General features: G+C 52.8%; 6 non-coding genes across 6 annotated transcripts; 3 read left to right on the top strand and 3 right to left on the bottom strand.

Moving 5' to 3' along the window:
* The first annotated feature begins 540 nt into the window (after nt 1–540).
* Nucleotides 541–659, top strand: LOC148678893 (5S ribosomal RNA). Its single transcript, XR_015940672.1, has one exon. It is a non-coding gene; the product is annotated as a 5S ribosomal RNA (ribosomal RNA).
* A 1,388-nt stretch (nt 660–2,047) lies between these two features.
* On the bottom strand, nt 2,048–2,218 carry LOC148678892 (U1 spliceosomal RNA). Its single transcript, XR_015940254.1, has one exon. It is a non-coding gene; the product is annotated as a U1 spliceosomal RNA (small nuclear RNA).
* A 6,972-nt stretch (nt 2,219–9,190) lies between these two features.
* LOC148678891 (5S ribosomal RNA) lies at nt 9,191–9,309 on the top strand. Its single transcript, XR_015940671.1, has one exon. It is a non-coding gene; the product is annotated as a 5S ribosomal RNA (ribosomal RNA).
* A 1,390-nt stretch (nt 9,310–10,699) lies between these two features.
* On the bottom strand, nt 10,700–10,863 carry LOC148678890 (U1 spliceosomal RNA). The gene has a single exon (XR_015940143.1). It is a non-coding gene; the product is annotated as a U1 spliceosomal RNA (small nuclear RNA).
* A 1,828-nt stretch (nt 10,864–12,691) lies between these two features.
* LOC148678889 (5S ribosomal RNA) lies at nt 12,692–12,810 on the top strand. Its single transcript, XR_015940670.1, has one exon. It is a non-coding gene; the product is annotated as a 5S ribosomal RNA (ribosomal RNA).
* A 1,388-nt stretch (nt 12,811–14,198) lies between these two features.
* Nucleotides 14,199–14,362, bottom strand: LOC148678888 (U1 spliceosomal RNA). Its single transcript, XR_015940807.1, has one exon. It is a non-coding gene; the product is annotated as a U1 spliceosomal RNA (small nuclear RNA).
* Between the last annotated feature and the right edge of the window lie 1,263 nt (nt 14,363–15,625).

Below are 15,625 nucleotides of genomic sequence, written 5' to 3'. Positions count from 1 at the left end.
GAAATTGTACTCGTCTCCTGGCCGCTGGCTGGGGCCGTGAGATTTAGTACTCGCGCAAGAGACCGGGGGCAGAGCGCGAACGCGGTCCCCCGCCCCCCCACAAAGTGCGCGCTCCGGGTTCCCTCGCGGGGCCCTGCAACACAGCGGAAGGGCAGCGAGAAGGAGCCTCTTGCTCTGACGCCGCAAGGCCACAAGAGGGCGGAGGCGCCGAGCGCTTTATGTGCTGAAATAAACACGCGACAGCCCCGAAATGTTTGCAGTGTGCTGTGCACTGGAGGTTTTTGTCTGGTGAAGACTTGCCTGGTGCTCCTCCGTGCAGTTTATTTGTCCTGCTCCAGTGCGGGGCAAGAGCAGGGCCAGGCAACTGAAGGGAGCACGGGAGCACGGGAGCACAGTCGCCAACATCCAGGCACGCAATGCGATTTGGAAAGCAGCTCCTTTCCAAAGAGTTGCACACGAACGATCCTTGAGTCCCGCTCGGGGGGCCCGGAGCCCCCGCCACACACAGCTTCAAGTAGCGAGTCAGGCGCCGTTGCTTTCGCTTACGGCCACACCACCCTGAACACGCCCGATCTCGTCTGATCTCGGAAGCTAAGCAGGGTCGGGCCTGGTTAGTACTTGGATGGGAGACCGCCTGGGAATACCAGGTGCTGTAAGCTTTTGCTCTCTCGGCCAGCAGGGGTCGCCGTTGGTGCCGTAGGCTTTGGGAGGAAAAACCCTCGACTATGGACATTTATTTCCCGGGGTGCTCACGAAAAGACCAAACATTTCAATCTGCCCACTTTTGTTTCATCCAGCAACACTGACTGGCAAACGGTATCGCGACGGTCGTCCATTTTTAAGGCATGCCAGTTCAGAAAGAGAAGCTCCCTCACATCCCTTCAGATGCACAAGAAACATGGATCAATCTGCTCATCGCTAAAGTGGCTCTTTGAATGGCATGCGTGTGATTCATATGAAAAAAAAACGGCTGTAAAACGAATATCGAAGCTGCCTCTAAATCTGCAATTGAAGGTCAGTCAATAAACAACTCGTTTTGCGTACAAATATACATACATTCATTTATAACCGATTTCGTTCATTGAGCACGGATACAACAGAGGTACAGCCATTCACTATTTGACATTCCTGCACTGATACAGAACCCAACAATCAGAAAACTGGTGAACTGTCTTTAGCATTAGCATACAGTACCGAGGCCCCCATGACCAAATCAAGGCTAACCTCGATCAGCATCCTAAACCATGCAAACTACAGCAAAAAGACTCGCTTTGAAAAGGGAATTCATGTCCAGGAGGAGTAGTGTAATTAGCTTGAAATGCTTCCATGGACCTATAACTAAGAAAAAAAGAGAAATAGTGGCATCCACTCCTTTCGAATTGTGGTCCTGCTTCGGGGTACATTGTTCTACTCCTACTTCATGCACTTCAAGTTGACCATCACACCTTGATCTTTTGGTTGGATTAGCAATGTGTTGCATGCTGGTAAGAACTCGGTTTCAATGCTGGGGTAAAATGACTCATGAAGAGCTTTTGGTGTTGGATTTTGTTCTTAAGATATACAGTATTTATCTCTCTCTCTATATATATTATATTATGAGTGCAGGACGTAAGGTAGTCAGGTTACATTGCACTACAAACTGGTACACACACACACACGGGCAACAGACTGAACTACAAAGTCAAACTGATGGAGTGTGAGAAAAACAATAAAGGATTACTGTCCCAGGACAGAGAGCGGGAGAAAGCAAAAGTCAGCCAGACCACCAGGGTCAGACAAGCTGAAAGATCACAATTGAAGTACCTTGTGACGAGGTGAACATTTAACGTGTATAAGCACAAGATTGTTTTTTGTGGTTATACAAATAGCGTTATGGCTGTAGCGGGTTGAAAAGGAGACAACGTTATCAGGCGGTGCTCGCGAAAAAGCCCAGGGCGTTTCTGTAGTAACCCCCACCGCTGAAGCCGCTTCATCGGCACCCAGCACAGCTCCCCAGCAGACGGCAAAGCCGCCCGCACTGCCGCATCTGTTCTTGGACCAAGCACATCAGGGGAGAGCGCGAACGCAGTCCCCCACTACCAGAAATTATGCAGTCGAGATTCCCACATTTGGGGAATTCGCAGGGGTCAGCACAGCCGGAGTGCAATGGCCGAGCCTCGCCCTGGGTGAACCGATTTTTCGATTTTTAAGAACTTTATTTTCTTTTCACAAAAAATTACAGGAAATCACAAATCAGAAAGCTTTACATTAATATACATACTTAAAACAGTATATATGATCACATCTCATTACATTTTGACACGGTAACAGTTACATAGCAACAATTTTCTTTTTTTCTGGTGCAAATCACATTCTTTATTTAAACATGATAATGTTTTTCACAGTTTCTTGAGATACTGTCCAATTCCCTCTATTTCCCACAGATTTTCTGCTTCCTCCCTCCCTTCTCTCCACAGATCTCTGAGGTAATAGTTCTCTCGGGTGATGAACAGGGCCAGGCTACCTGCTGCCTTGACTGGGACCTCGATGCCTTTGAACAGCCCCATGTTCCTCACTCTCCACAGGGCGTCTTTCCCACTGTTCACCACGGCCCAGATCCTGTCAAACACGTCAGGAGGAAGTTTGACAGGAGAGATGCCGTATATGATGAAAGCAGCGGTCAGGGTAAATTGGGGCGAGAGAGCCTGCAACCAATCTTCAAACTGTGCCCAGAAGGCCTTAGCAAAAAAGCAGGACCACAGGAGATGGGTCACAGTCTCCTCCTCGCCGCAGCCCACCCTAACGCAGCGAGGGCTGGGGGTGAGGCCCCTACGGTACAAGAAAGTTCGTACCGGTAAGCACTGGTGGACGACACTCCAGGCTAAATCTCTGTGAATGTTGCACAGAAATTTAGAGGATGTGTGTTTCCACACCTTCCTTGTTTGGGCTGATGTTAAAATGCCCACAGGGGTCTGCCTATTGTTCTGGGGTGCTACGAAATCTTCCAGTTTTTGGACGCTGACATCTCGGAGGGGAATATGGCCAATTGGGTGAGATCTTAGAAAACTTTTAACTGTCCCATAAATTGCAGGGCATGTGTCAGAGAGTGGGACGTCCAGCTTGGGTCTGACACCCCACACTCTGAACACCTCCCTACCTACCCAGAGCCTGGAAAAATAAGTCCAGGTACGCGCTGCAGGTGCTGTTGCAAAGCCTCTCAGCACAGAGGCCAGGAAAATGCACAGCAGCTTCGTAGCAATATCTGGGACAGACTTCCCCCCTGAGGGTAGCGGCCTGTACATTATTTCCCTTCTGAGTCTTTCCTGCTTCCCACCCCATAGAAATTGAAACATCAATCTCCTCAGCACCGCCGCAACACGGTGTGGGATTGGGAAGGTAGAAGCCAGAAAATTCAAGACAGGCAAGAGCTCGGCTTTGATGACCAGCACCTTCCCTGTCATGGTGAGGTCTCGGTCCTTCCATTGCATCAGTTTTTTGTTTAAGATTGGCAATTTGTTCTGCCAATTTACTGTTCCCATCTCTTCTCCAAAATACACCCCCAGGACCTTAATTCTCTTCTCTTGCAGCCTGAGATCATGTCCTTCTTTTGGCTCCCTCCAGTTCTGATAAAAAATCTCACTCTTAGATGTGTTAATTTTTGCAGAGGAAGCCAAAGAGAACCGATCACAGCACTGCAGAGCTCTGCTAATTGAGGCATTGTCAGAGAGGAGCAGGGTGACGTCATCCATGTATAGAGACGTCTTTACCTCTCCTCCCCCACTTCCAGGCACTGGTATCCCATTAATGGCCTGATCCTGGCGCAAGGCACAGGCTAAGGGCTCCATAGCCAAAACGAATAACAAGGGGGATAATGGGCAGCCCTGCCTCACCCCTGAACAGACTTCAAAGGTGCGTGATCTATTGCCATTAACCATGACTCTGCTGTTGCTACCTGTGTACAGCAGGTTAATCCACTTTCTCATGATGGGGCCAAACTTCATGTGCTCAAGTACCGATGTTAAGTACTGCCGGTTTAGGCGGTCAAAGGCCTTTTCTAGGTCTACACCTAAAATGCACAGAGGGAGGGAGCGATCCTCAGAGTACAGACAGACATCCCTCAACAAGGCCAGGTTGTCGCTCATCAGGCGTCCTGCTATCCCACAAGTCTGTTCTTTCCCTACCAGTGAGGCCACTACATTTTGTAGGCGCAGGAAAAGGGCTTTGGACAGGATCTTAGTGTCCACGCCTAACAGGCTGAGGGGTCTCCAGTTCTTTATGTCATTTTTTGCTCCTTTCTTAAACAAGAGAGAGATAGTGCCTTCTCTTAAGGAGTCAGGCAGCAATTCTGTCTTGTAGCTTTCCTCGAATAGGAGCAGTAGCGGATCCTGAAGCAGATCCCAAAAGGTGCAATAAAATTCTTTAGGGAGCCCGTCAGCACCCGGAGTTTTCCCCTTCTGTAAGCTCTCCATAGCCTGTCTCAGCTCTTCTACTGTCAAATCCCTCTCAAGTACTTCCCTATCTTCTTCACTCAAAATGTTTTCTAGCTTTGAGGTAAAAAAATGAATATCTTCATCCTTTACCTCTGTAGAGCTGTACAGTCTTGAGTAGAAGGCCTCGGTGCAGGAGAGGATAGCACTCGGCTCTGTTCTCTCTCGTCCCTCCTCATCAACTACACTTTCCATGACAGTCTTGGAGCCTACCACTTTCCTGAAAAAGAAGCGAGTACACTTCTCATTTTCTTCCAAGAACTGCACTCTGCTTCTTAACAGCACTCCTCGACTACTTTCTTCGGCTATGCTCCGGATGTCCTTTTTTAAAAGGGCGATATCCTCGAGCACATCGAAGCCACTGTGCAGCATCGTGTAGAGACGCTGCAGCTGCCTCTGTTTCCTGGCTAGCACTCCTCTCCGTCTGGCAGCAGCCTTCCTTCCCTCAGCCATGAAAAAGGCCTTTGTCCTCACCTTCACCTCCTCCCACCACTCTCCTACTGACCCGTACAGACACTGCAAGGACAGCCACTGTGATAGTTTCTCCTTGTAGCGGGATACTACCCCCTCGTTCTCTAGCAGCTTTGTGTTGAGTTTCCAGAGGCCTGGGCCAAAGACAGTCCCGCCCTGGAGTTCCACTCTACACCCTAAAGCCTGATGATCTGAGAAGAAGACAGGCTGAAGAGTGACCCCAACAACTTTCACTCTCTCTGAGACAAAGCAATAGTCAATTCTGGAGCTGCTATTCCTCCCTGACCATGTATATCCTGCTGTTGTGGGATATATACATCTATATGTGTCTGAGAGTTTAAAGTCTTGAACTAAGTTTTGCAGGGCCAGTGAGCTGGAATCCAATTTTATCGGCGAGCTAGACTGCCTGTCTGTGTGCTCTAAGATACAATTAAAATCCCCTCCCACTATCACGTCTGTGCTGCATAACAATAGGGGGGAGAGTGCCTTGAGTAGCTCCACCCTTCCTCCTACGTCAGTAGGGCAATACACATTGATTAGCCGCAGGTTAACGGTCCCCCATTCCACATCCACACACAGCAACCTGCCATCTATGACCCTCTGAATACTTTTCAATTTGAATGCCCATCCTTTGAAAAGAATGGCCACGCCAGAGGCTCTGTTGTTATTGTCCCCTGACCAAACAGAAGGCCCTTTATCCCACCTATCTTCAAAACTTTTATACCTCTCTTGATAGGCTAAAGCACACTCCTGCAACATCAACACATCTCCCTCTCTCTGCTGGAGGTAATCAAAGACAGACTGGCATTTAACTCTGTCATTGATACCTCTTGTGTTAAGAGAAATTATGTTAAGAGCCATATTACATAAGAAAGTGGAACCAGTCTTTACAAAACACATTTCTCTTCGGTCTCACCTGTTACCTTTTTCTTTTTCTTTTTCTTCTTACCAATTTCCTGCCAGCCATCCTCTGAATGAGCCTTCATCAGGGTGGCAGCAGTAAAAGCGTTCACAGAGTCCATTTCAAGGAAGGGGGTAGAGGGAGGGGTGGAGAGGTTCCAGCTGTCCCCATCGCCATGCTCTCCTTCCTCCTCGCTCGGGGAGAAAACAGAGTCATTTTTTCTTTTCCTCAAGTCCAGCTCCTGGGAGCACTGAGGGGAAAGGGGTGCAGCCGATGCACCAGTCTCCTCTTCCCCCTCACCCACCAGCTGCTGCAGATCCTCCGTGATGGACTGGATGGAGGAGAGGAGGGCATCTGTAGCACTTGCAGAGTCTGAGAAAAGCAGCTCCGCTGAATCCTGGGTATCCTCGCTGGACCCCCTCCACCGGGGGGCCCCACACTGGCCCTCGTTCTGAGGAGCAGGAGTGGGGGAGGGGTCCTCGCTGTTCTCGGGGGTTTTCAAACCCTCGTGCTTGTCTGGTGCAGTCTGCGGTTGTGGGGGCGTAGTGGATTTCTCTTCCACCAGCCCCGGAGCCACAGCAGGACTGATCCTGGCTGGAGGCTGAGAGTCTTTGTCCAACAAGGGTTCTTTGTTTGATTTGTTGTTTGCTTTGGATTTTCGGGCCGGTTTGGCTGAAACAAGCACTGCCTCATCCTTTCTCATTTTGAGTTTATTGGCGTAGGCGTGAGGGCAGTTCTTAAAAACGTGTCCTTCCGAGCCACATAAATTGCACTTTGGCAGCATTGAACAGTCAGAGGCTAAATGTCCCTGTTTGCCACAGGTCTTGCAGCATTTCACAGTGCAGGACGATGCCAGGTGTCCCACAGCACCACAGCGCCGACACACCTTTGGTTGTCCCACATAAAACACATAGCCATTGCAGGCGCCCAGCCGGATTGTAGAGGGCAGGTGCCTTAAGCCTCCATTTACGCTGTCCGGTAGCAAGCGAACCTCGAATTTCCTTGCTCCTGTTTTTATACCATCAACATCTCTAACCTCAGTTCCATGGTGGACGGTGCAGTACTGGTTAAGCCAGGTGTGAATGTCCTCCGTCTTTGCCAGTTCCGAGAACATAACAACATGCACCGTTTTCCTCTCTCTCTGTGTCAGAGGCTGCAAGTTGATCTTCTCAAGTGCAGGAACTTTGCCTCTTTTTGCCTCAAACACATCCACGCATTGTTCAAACAGAGGATAGGTAGCAAATACAACCTCAAATGCTTTCTGACCTGGGAGAGCGAAGATAAAATCCAAGTGCCGAGGTTCAAAGCCAAGTTCCTTCTGTAACACTTTTCTGCTGAACTGCATACGATCCATGAAGAGGTCATCCAAGAGCTCAAAACGTACAGCATTCTTACGGGATCCAAAGGTTGCCATTTCAAAAACCGCAAATCGAACACTGCTTCCAACAAAAGAAAAACAATCCAACTACTCCACCTACAGGCTGATCAAGGTATCTCCCCTGCCAGGTAAGTATGAGTTGTACAGGCCCCTGCAAGCGGGCCGCACTCACAGCACAGTACTCGCAGCCTAGGCCAGCTCCTCGCCCCGCACGCCACCGCCTCCTGCTGGGCCCACTCTTTCGCACACTCACACGCCACACTAACACTCAAAAGCGAGGGCAAAGCGAGAAAACGAGCGCGTCGTTTCCTACACATCTGCAGTCGCCATTTCGCATCCGCAGCATGTCCCGGGATGCAATTCGGCCTCATTTACATATCACCAGGCCGGCAGATCGCCACGCAAGCTCGCGACGTGCGCCTGCCACACACCGAACAAACCTTTTCAGCAATTTCCAAAAAAAACGAGCCTGCTCGCCTCCGTCTCATACCTGCTCTCCAGAGCCTGCTGCCTTCTGTGCTTTTCTCTCGGCACCGCTGCAGCGCACACAACTCCTGCAGCGGGAGGGGGGGAGAAAGTTCCCGCGCTCCGCCGCAGGGAAGGCTCGCTCCGAGCGCACACGTCCTTTCGATGCCAGTCCAACAAGTGCTCCGCGTTAGCAGCGTCGGGGCTCCGGCGTGTCGCACCTCACCTCACCTCACCTCACCTCACCTCACCTCGCACTGCCCCCTCCTTGAATGTCTGGCGCTGGGCATGCCCCGCTCTCCTCCGCCTTATCTTATCGCGTGTGAGCACCGACAATGGCCACAATGCCGGGGAATGGCACCTGTAAAGTGTTAATTGGGGCACAGGAACAGCCCGTCTCGTCTCGGGGGGGCCGGCTTCAGAGACAATACAGCAAACACAGCGGGGCGGGGGAAGAAGACGACACCACACATGCGGGTACAATCAGCTCCGGCGGGAACGAGTCATTTGTCGGTCTTTTCAAGAGCCGAGAGCCGAGCAATCCTTCACTTGTATCGTTTCTCCCCGGTGACTAGGTCTCGCCCTGCGACTCTCGACTGGGCTCACCCCCGGCAGCCCAGCAGGTGTGAGCCTGGCCGGCACCCGGACGGGAGCTTCCCCCCCGGGAAAGCTCAGGCTGCTGCTGCTCCTGCAAGAGGTGTGACTGGGACCAGTAGGGAGCGCTCACCCTGCGGGCTGTGTGGCCCTCTTATGCCCCAGCCTCCTGATGGCGACACTCTGCTGCACAAACAGGCGCCGTCCTTCGGGGGGAGGCGTCAAACCGAGGTGTCCTGACCCTCCTTGGCCGTTCCAAATCCCAGGGCGTCTCTCTCGAGAAGGAGTCACGGCGGTGTGTCACCCATCAGTCGGGGTCTCCTCCTGATCCCCGTCTCACCTGTAACGATCAATGACGAGGCCCCCCTGTCCCGCGAAATTGTACTCGTCTCCTGGCCGCTGGCTGGGGCCGTGAGATTTAGTACTCGCGCAAGAGACCGGGGGCAGAGCGCGAACGCGGTCCCCCGCCCCCCCACAAAGTGCGCGCTCCGGGTTCCCTCGCGGGGCCCTGCAACACAGCGGAAGGGCAGCGAGAAGGAGCCTCTTGCTCTGACGCCGCAAGGCCACAAGAGGGCGGAGGCGCCGAGCGCTTTATGTGCTGAAATAAACACGCGACAGCCCCGAAATGTTTGCAGTGTGCTGTGCACTGGAGGTTTTTGTCTGGTGAAGACTTGCCTGGTGCTCCTCCGTGCAGTTTATTTGTCCTGCTCCAGTGCGGGGCAAGAGCAGGGCCAGGCAACTGAAGGGAGCACGGGAGCACGGGAGCACAGTCGCCAACATCCAGGCACGCAATGCGATTTGGAAAGCAGCTCCTTTCCAAAGAGTTGCACACGAACGATCCTTGAGTCCCGCTCGGGGGGCCCGGAGCCCCCGCCACACACAGCTTCAAGTAGCGAGTCAGGCGCCGTTGCTTTCGCTTACGGCCACACCACCCTGAACACGCCCGATCTCGTCTGATCTCGGAAGCTAAGCAGGGTCGGGCCTGGTTAGTACTTGGATGGGAGACCGCCTGGGAATACCAGGTGCTGTAAGCTTTTGCTCTCTCGGCCAGCAGGGGTCGCCGTTGGTGCCGTAGGCTTTGGGAGGAAAAACCCTCGACTATGGACATTTATTTCCCGGGGTGCTCACGAAAAGACCAAACATTTCAATCTGCCCACTTTTGTTTCATCCAGCAACACTGACTGGCAAACGGTATCGCGACGGTCGTCCATTTTTAAGGCATGCCAGTTCAGAAAGAGAAGCTCCCTCACATCCCTTCAGATGCACAAGAAACATGGATCAATCTGCTCATCGCTAAAGTGGCTCTTTGAATGGCATGCGTGTGATTCATATGAAAAAAAAACGGCTGTAAAACGAATATCGAAGCTGCCTCTAAATCTGCAATTGAAGGTCAGTCAATAAACAACTCGTTTTGCGTACAAATATACATACATTCATTTATAACCGATTTCGTTCATTGAGCACGGATACAACAGAGGTACAGCCATTCACTATTTGACATTCCTGCACTGATACAGAACCCAACAATCAGAAAACTGGTGAACTGTCTTTAGCATTAGCATACAGTACCGAGGCCCCCATGACCAAATCAAGGCTAACCTCGATCAGCATCCTAAACCATGCAAACTACAGCAAAAAGACTCGCTTTGAAAAGGGAATTCATGTCCAGGAGGAGTAGTGTAATTAGCTTGAAATGCTTCCATGGACCTATAACTAAGAAAAAAAGAGAAATAGTGGCATCCACTCCTTTCGAATTGTGGTCCTGCTTCGGGGTACATTGTTCTACTCCTACTTCATGCACTTCAAGTTGACCATCACACCTTGATCTTTTGGTTGGATTAGCAATGTGTTGCATGCTGGTAAGAACTCGGTTTCAATGCTGGGGTAAAATGACTCATGAAGAGCTTTTGGTGTTGGATTTTGTTCTTAAGATATACAGTATTTATCTCTCTCTATATATATATTATATTATGAGTGCAGGACGTAAGGTAGTCAGGTTACATTGCACTACAAACTGGTACACACACACACACACGGGCAACAGACTGAACTACAAAGTCAAACTGATGGAGTGTGAGAAAAACAATAAAGGATTACTGTCCCAGGACAGAGAGCGGGAGAAAGCAAAAGTCAGCCAGACCACCAGGGTCAGACAAGCTGAAAGATCACAATTGAAGTACCTTGTGACGAGGTGAACATTTAACGTGTATAAGCACAAGATTGTTTTTTGTGGTTATACAAATAGCGTTATGGCTGTAGCGGGTTGAAAAGGAGACAACGTTATCAGGCGGTGCTCGCGAAAAAGCCCAGGGCGTTTCTGTAGTAACCCCCACCGCTGAAGCCGCTTCATCGGCACCCAGCACAGCTCCCCAGCAGACGGCAAAGCCGCCCGCACTGCCGCATCTGTTCTTGGACCAAGCACATCAGGGGAGAGCGCGAACGCAGTCCCCCACTACCAGAAATTATGCAGTCGAGATTCCCACATTTGGGGAATTCGCAGGGGTCAGCACAGCCGGAGTGCAATGGCCGAGCCTCGCCCTGGGTGAACCTCCTTCTTGATCAAGGTATCTCCCCTGCCAGGTAAGTATGAGTTGTACAGGCCCCTGCAAGCGGGCCGCACTCACAGCACAGTACTCGCAGCCTAGGCCAGCTCCTCGCCCCGCACGCCACCGCCTCCTGCTGGGCCCACTCTTTCGCACACTCACACGCCACACTAACACTCAAAAGCGAGGGCAAAGCGAGAAAACGAGCGCGTCGTTTCCTACACATCTGCAGTCGCCATTTCGCATCCGCAGCATGTCCCGGGATGCAATTCGGCCTCATTTACATATCACCAGGCCGGCAGATCGCCACGCAAGCTCGCGACGTGCGCCTGCCACACACCGAACAAACCTTTTCAGCAATTTCCAAAAAAAACAAGCCTGCTCGCCTCCGTCTCTTACCTGCTCTCCAGAGCCTGCTGCCTTCTGTGCTTTTCTCTCGGCACCGCTGCAGCGCACACAACTCCTGCAGCGGGAGGGGGGGAGAAAGTTCCCGCGCTCCGCCGCAGGGAAGGCTCGCTCCGAGCGCACACGTCCTTTCGATGCCAGTCCAACAAGTGCTCCGCGTTAGCAGCGTCGGGGCTCCGGCGTGTCGCACCTCACCTCACCTCACCTCACCTCGCACTGCCCCCTCCTTGAATGTCTGGCGCTGGGCATGCCCCGCTCTCCTCCGCCTTATCTTATCGCGTGTGAGCACCGACAATGGCCACAATGCCGGGGAATGGCACCTGTAAAGTGTTAATTGGGGCACAGGAACAGCCCGTCTCGTCTCGGGGGGGCCGGCTTCAGAGACAATACAGCAAACACAGCGGGGCGGGGGAAGAAGACGACACCACACATGCGGGTACAATCAGCTCCGGCGGGAACGAGTCATTTGTCGGTCTTTTCAAGAGCCGAGAGCCGAGCAATCCTTCACTTGTATCGTTTCTCCCCGGTGACTAGGTCTCGCCCTGCGACTCTCGACTGGGCTCACCCCCGGCAGCCCAGCAGGTGTGAGCCTGGCCGGCACCCGGACGGGAGCTTCCCCCCCGGGAAAGCTCAGGCTGCTGCTGCTCCTGCAAGAGGTGTGACTGGGACCAGTAGGGAGCGCTCACCCTGCGGGCTGTGTGGCCCTCTTATGCCCCAGCCTCCTGATGGCGACACTCTGCTGCACAAACAGGCGCCGTCCTTCGGGGGGAGGCGTCAAACCGAGGTGTCCTGACCCTCCTTGGCCGTTCCAAACCCCAGGGCGTCTCTCTCGAGAAGGAGTCACGGCGGTGTGTCACCCATCAGTCGGGGTCTCCTCCTAATCCCCGTCTCACCTGTAACGATCAATGACGAGGCCCCCCTGTCCCGCGAAATTGTACTCGTCTCCTGGCCGCTGGCTGGGGCCGTGAGATTTAGTACTCGCGCAAGAGACCGGGGGCAGAGCGCGAACGCGGTCCCCCGCCCCCCCACAAAGTGCGCGCTCCGGGTTCCCTCGCGGGGCCCTGCAACACAGCGGAAGGGCAGCGAGAAGGAGCCTCTTGCTCTGACGCCGCAAGGCCACAAGAGGGCGGAGGCGCCGAGCGCTTTATGTGCTGAAATAAACACGCGACAGCCCCGAAATGTTTGCAGTGTGCTGTGCACTGGAGGTTTTTGTCTGGTGAAGACTTGCCTGGTGCTCCTCCGTGCAGTTTATTTGTCCTGCTCCAGTGCGGGGCAAGAGCAGGGCCAGGCAACTGAAGGGAGCACGGGAGCACGGGAGCACAGTCGCCAACATCCAGGCACGCAATGCGATTTGGAAAGCAGCTCCTTTCCAAAGAGTTGCACACGAACGATCCTTGAGTCCCGCTCGGGGGGCCCGGAGCCCCCGCCACACACAGCTTCAAGTAGCGAGTCAGGCGCCGTTGCTTTCGCTTACGGCCACACCACCCTGAACACGCCCGATCTCGTCTGATCTCGGAAGCTAAGCAGGGTCGGGCCTGGTTAGTACTTGGATGGGAGACCGCCTGGGAATACCAGGTGCTGTAAGCTTTTGCTCTCTCGGCCAGCAGGGGTCGCCGTTGGTGCCGTAGGCTTTGGGAGGAAAAACCCTCGACTATGGACATTTATTTCCCGGGGTGCTCACGAAAAGACCAAACATTTCAATCTGCCCACTTTTGTTTCATCCAGCAACACTGACTGGCAAACGGTATCGCGACGGTCGTCCATTTTTAAGGCATGCCAGTTCAGAAAGAGAAGCTCCCTCACATCCCTTCAGATGCACAAGAAACATGGATCAATCTGCTCATCGCTAAAGTGGCTCTTTGAATGGCATGCGTGTGATTCATATGAAAAAAAAACGGCTGTAAAACGAATATCGAAGCTGCCTCTAAATCTGCAATTGAAGGTCAGTCAATAAACAACTCGTTTTGCGTACAAATATACATACATTCATTTATAACCGATTTCGTTCATTGAGCACGGATACAACAGAGGTACAGCCATTCACTATTTGACATTCCTGCACTGATACAGAACCCAACAATCAGAAAACTGGTGAACTGTCTTTAGCATTAGCATACAGTACCGAGGCCCCCATGACCAAATCAAGGCTAACCTCGATCAGCATCCTAAACCATGCAAACTACAGCAAAAAGACTCGCTTTGAAAAGGGAATTCATGTCCAGGAGGAGTAGTGTAATTAGCTTGAAATGCTTCCATGGACCTATAACTAAGAAAAAAAGAGAAATAGTGGCATCCACTCCTTTCGAATTGTGGTCCTGCTTCGGGGTACATTGTTCTACTCCTACTTCATGCACTTCAAGTTGACCATCACACCTTGATCTTTTGGTTGGATTAGCAATGTGTTGCATGCTGGTAAGAACTCGGTTTCAATGCTGGGGTAAAATGACTCATGAAGAGCTTTTGGTGTTGGATTTTGTTCTTAAGATATACAGTATTTATCTCTCTCTCTATATATATTATATTATGAGTGCAGGACGTAAGGTAGTCAGGTTACATTGCACTACAAACTGGTACACACACACACACGGGCAACAGACTGAACTACAAAGTCAAACTGATGGAGTGTGAGAAAAACAATAAAGGATTACTGTCCCAGGACAGAGAGCGGGAGAAAGCAAAAGTCAGCCAGACCACCAGGGTCAGACAAGCTGAAAGATCACAATTGAAGTACCTTGTGACGAGGTGAACATTTAACGTGTATAAGCACAAGATTGTTTTTTGTGGTTATACAAATAGCGTTATGGCTGTAGCGGGTTGAAAAGGAGACAACGTTATCAGGCGGTGCTCGCGAAAAAGCCCAGGGCGTTTCTGTAGTAACCCCCACCGCTGAAGCCGCTTCATCGGCACCCAGCACAGCTCCCCAGCAGACGGCAAAGCCGCCCGCACTGCCGCATCTGTTCTTGGACCAAACACATCAGGGGAGAGCGCGAACGCAGTCCCCCACTACCAGAAATTATGCAGTCGAGATTCCCACATTTGGGGAATTCGCAGGGGTCAGCACAGCCGGAGTGCAATGGCCGAGCCTCGCCCTGGGTGAACCTCCTTCTTGATCAAGGTATCTCCCCTGCCAGGTAAGTATGAGTTGTACAGGCCCCTGCAAGCGGGCCGCACTCACAGCACAGTACTCGCAGCCTAGGCCAGCTCCTCGCCCCGCACGCCACCGCCTCCTGCTGGGCCCACTCTTTCGCACACTCACACGCCACACTAACACTCAAAAGCGAGGGCAAAGCGAGAAAACGAGCGCGTCGTTTCCTACACATCTGCAGTCGCCATTTCGCATCCGCAGCATGTCCCGGGATGCAATTCGGCCTCATTTACATATCACCAGGCCGGCAGATCGCCACGCAAGCTCGCGACGTGCGCCTGCCACACACCGAACAAACCTTTTCAGCAATTTCCAAAAAAAACGAGCCTGCTCGCCTCCGTCTCTTACCTGCTCTCCAGAGCCTGCTGCCTTCTGTGCTTTTCTCTCGGCACCGCTGCAGCGCACACAACTCCTGCAGCGGGAGGGGGGGAGAAAGTTCCCGCGCTCCGCCGCAGGGAAGGCTCGCTCCGAGCGCACACGTCCTTTCGATGCCAGTCCAACAAGTGCTCCGCGTTAGCAGCGTCGGGGCTCCGGCGTGTCGCGTCGCACCTCACCTCACCTCACCTCACCTCGCACTGCCCCCTCCTTGAATGTCTGGCGCTGGGCATGCCCCGCTCTCCTCCGCCTTATCTTATCGCGTGTGAGCACCGACAATGGCCACAATGCCGGGGAATGGCACCTGTAAAGTGTTAATTGGGGCACAGGAACAGCCCGTCTCGTCTCGGGGGGGCCGGCTTCAGAGACAATACAGCAAACACAGCGGGGCGGGGGAAGAAGACGACACCACACATGCGGGTACAATCAGCTCCGGCGGGAACGAGTCATTTGTCGGTCTTTTCAAGAGCCGAGAGCCGAGCAATCCTTCACTTGTATCGTTTCTCCCCGGTGACTAGGTCTCGCCCTGCGACTCTCGACTGGGCTCACCCCCGGCAGCCCAGCAGGTGTGAGCCTGGCCGGCACCCGGACGGGAGCTTCCCCCCCGGGAAAGCTCAGGCTGCTGCTGCTCCTGCAAGAGGTGTGACTGGGACCAGTAGGGAGCGCTCACCCTGCGGGCTGTGTGGCCCTCTTATGCCCCAGCCTCCTGATGGCGACACTCTGCTGCACAAACAGGCGCCGTCCTTCGGGGGGAGGCGTCAAACCGAGGTGTCCTGACCCTCCTTGGCCGTTCCAAATCCCAGGGCGTCTCTCTCGAGAAGGAGTCACGGCGGTGTGTCACCCATCAGTCGGGGTCTCCTCCTGATCCCCGTCTCACCTGTA

This window comes from Lepisosteus platostomus, chromosome 1 (assembly GCF_059453375.1).
Source record: "Lepisosteus platostomus isolate fLepPlt1 chromosome 1, fLepPlt1.hap1, whole genome shotgun sequence".
NCBI lineage: Eukaryota > Metazoa > Chordata > Actinopteri > Semionotiformes > Lepisosteidae > Lepisosteus > Lepisosteus platostomus.
The sequence above is the reverse complement of the archived record's forward strand: the minus strand, read 5'-3'. Positions and strand labels throughout refer to the sequence as shown.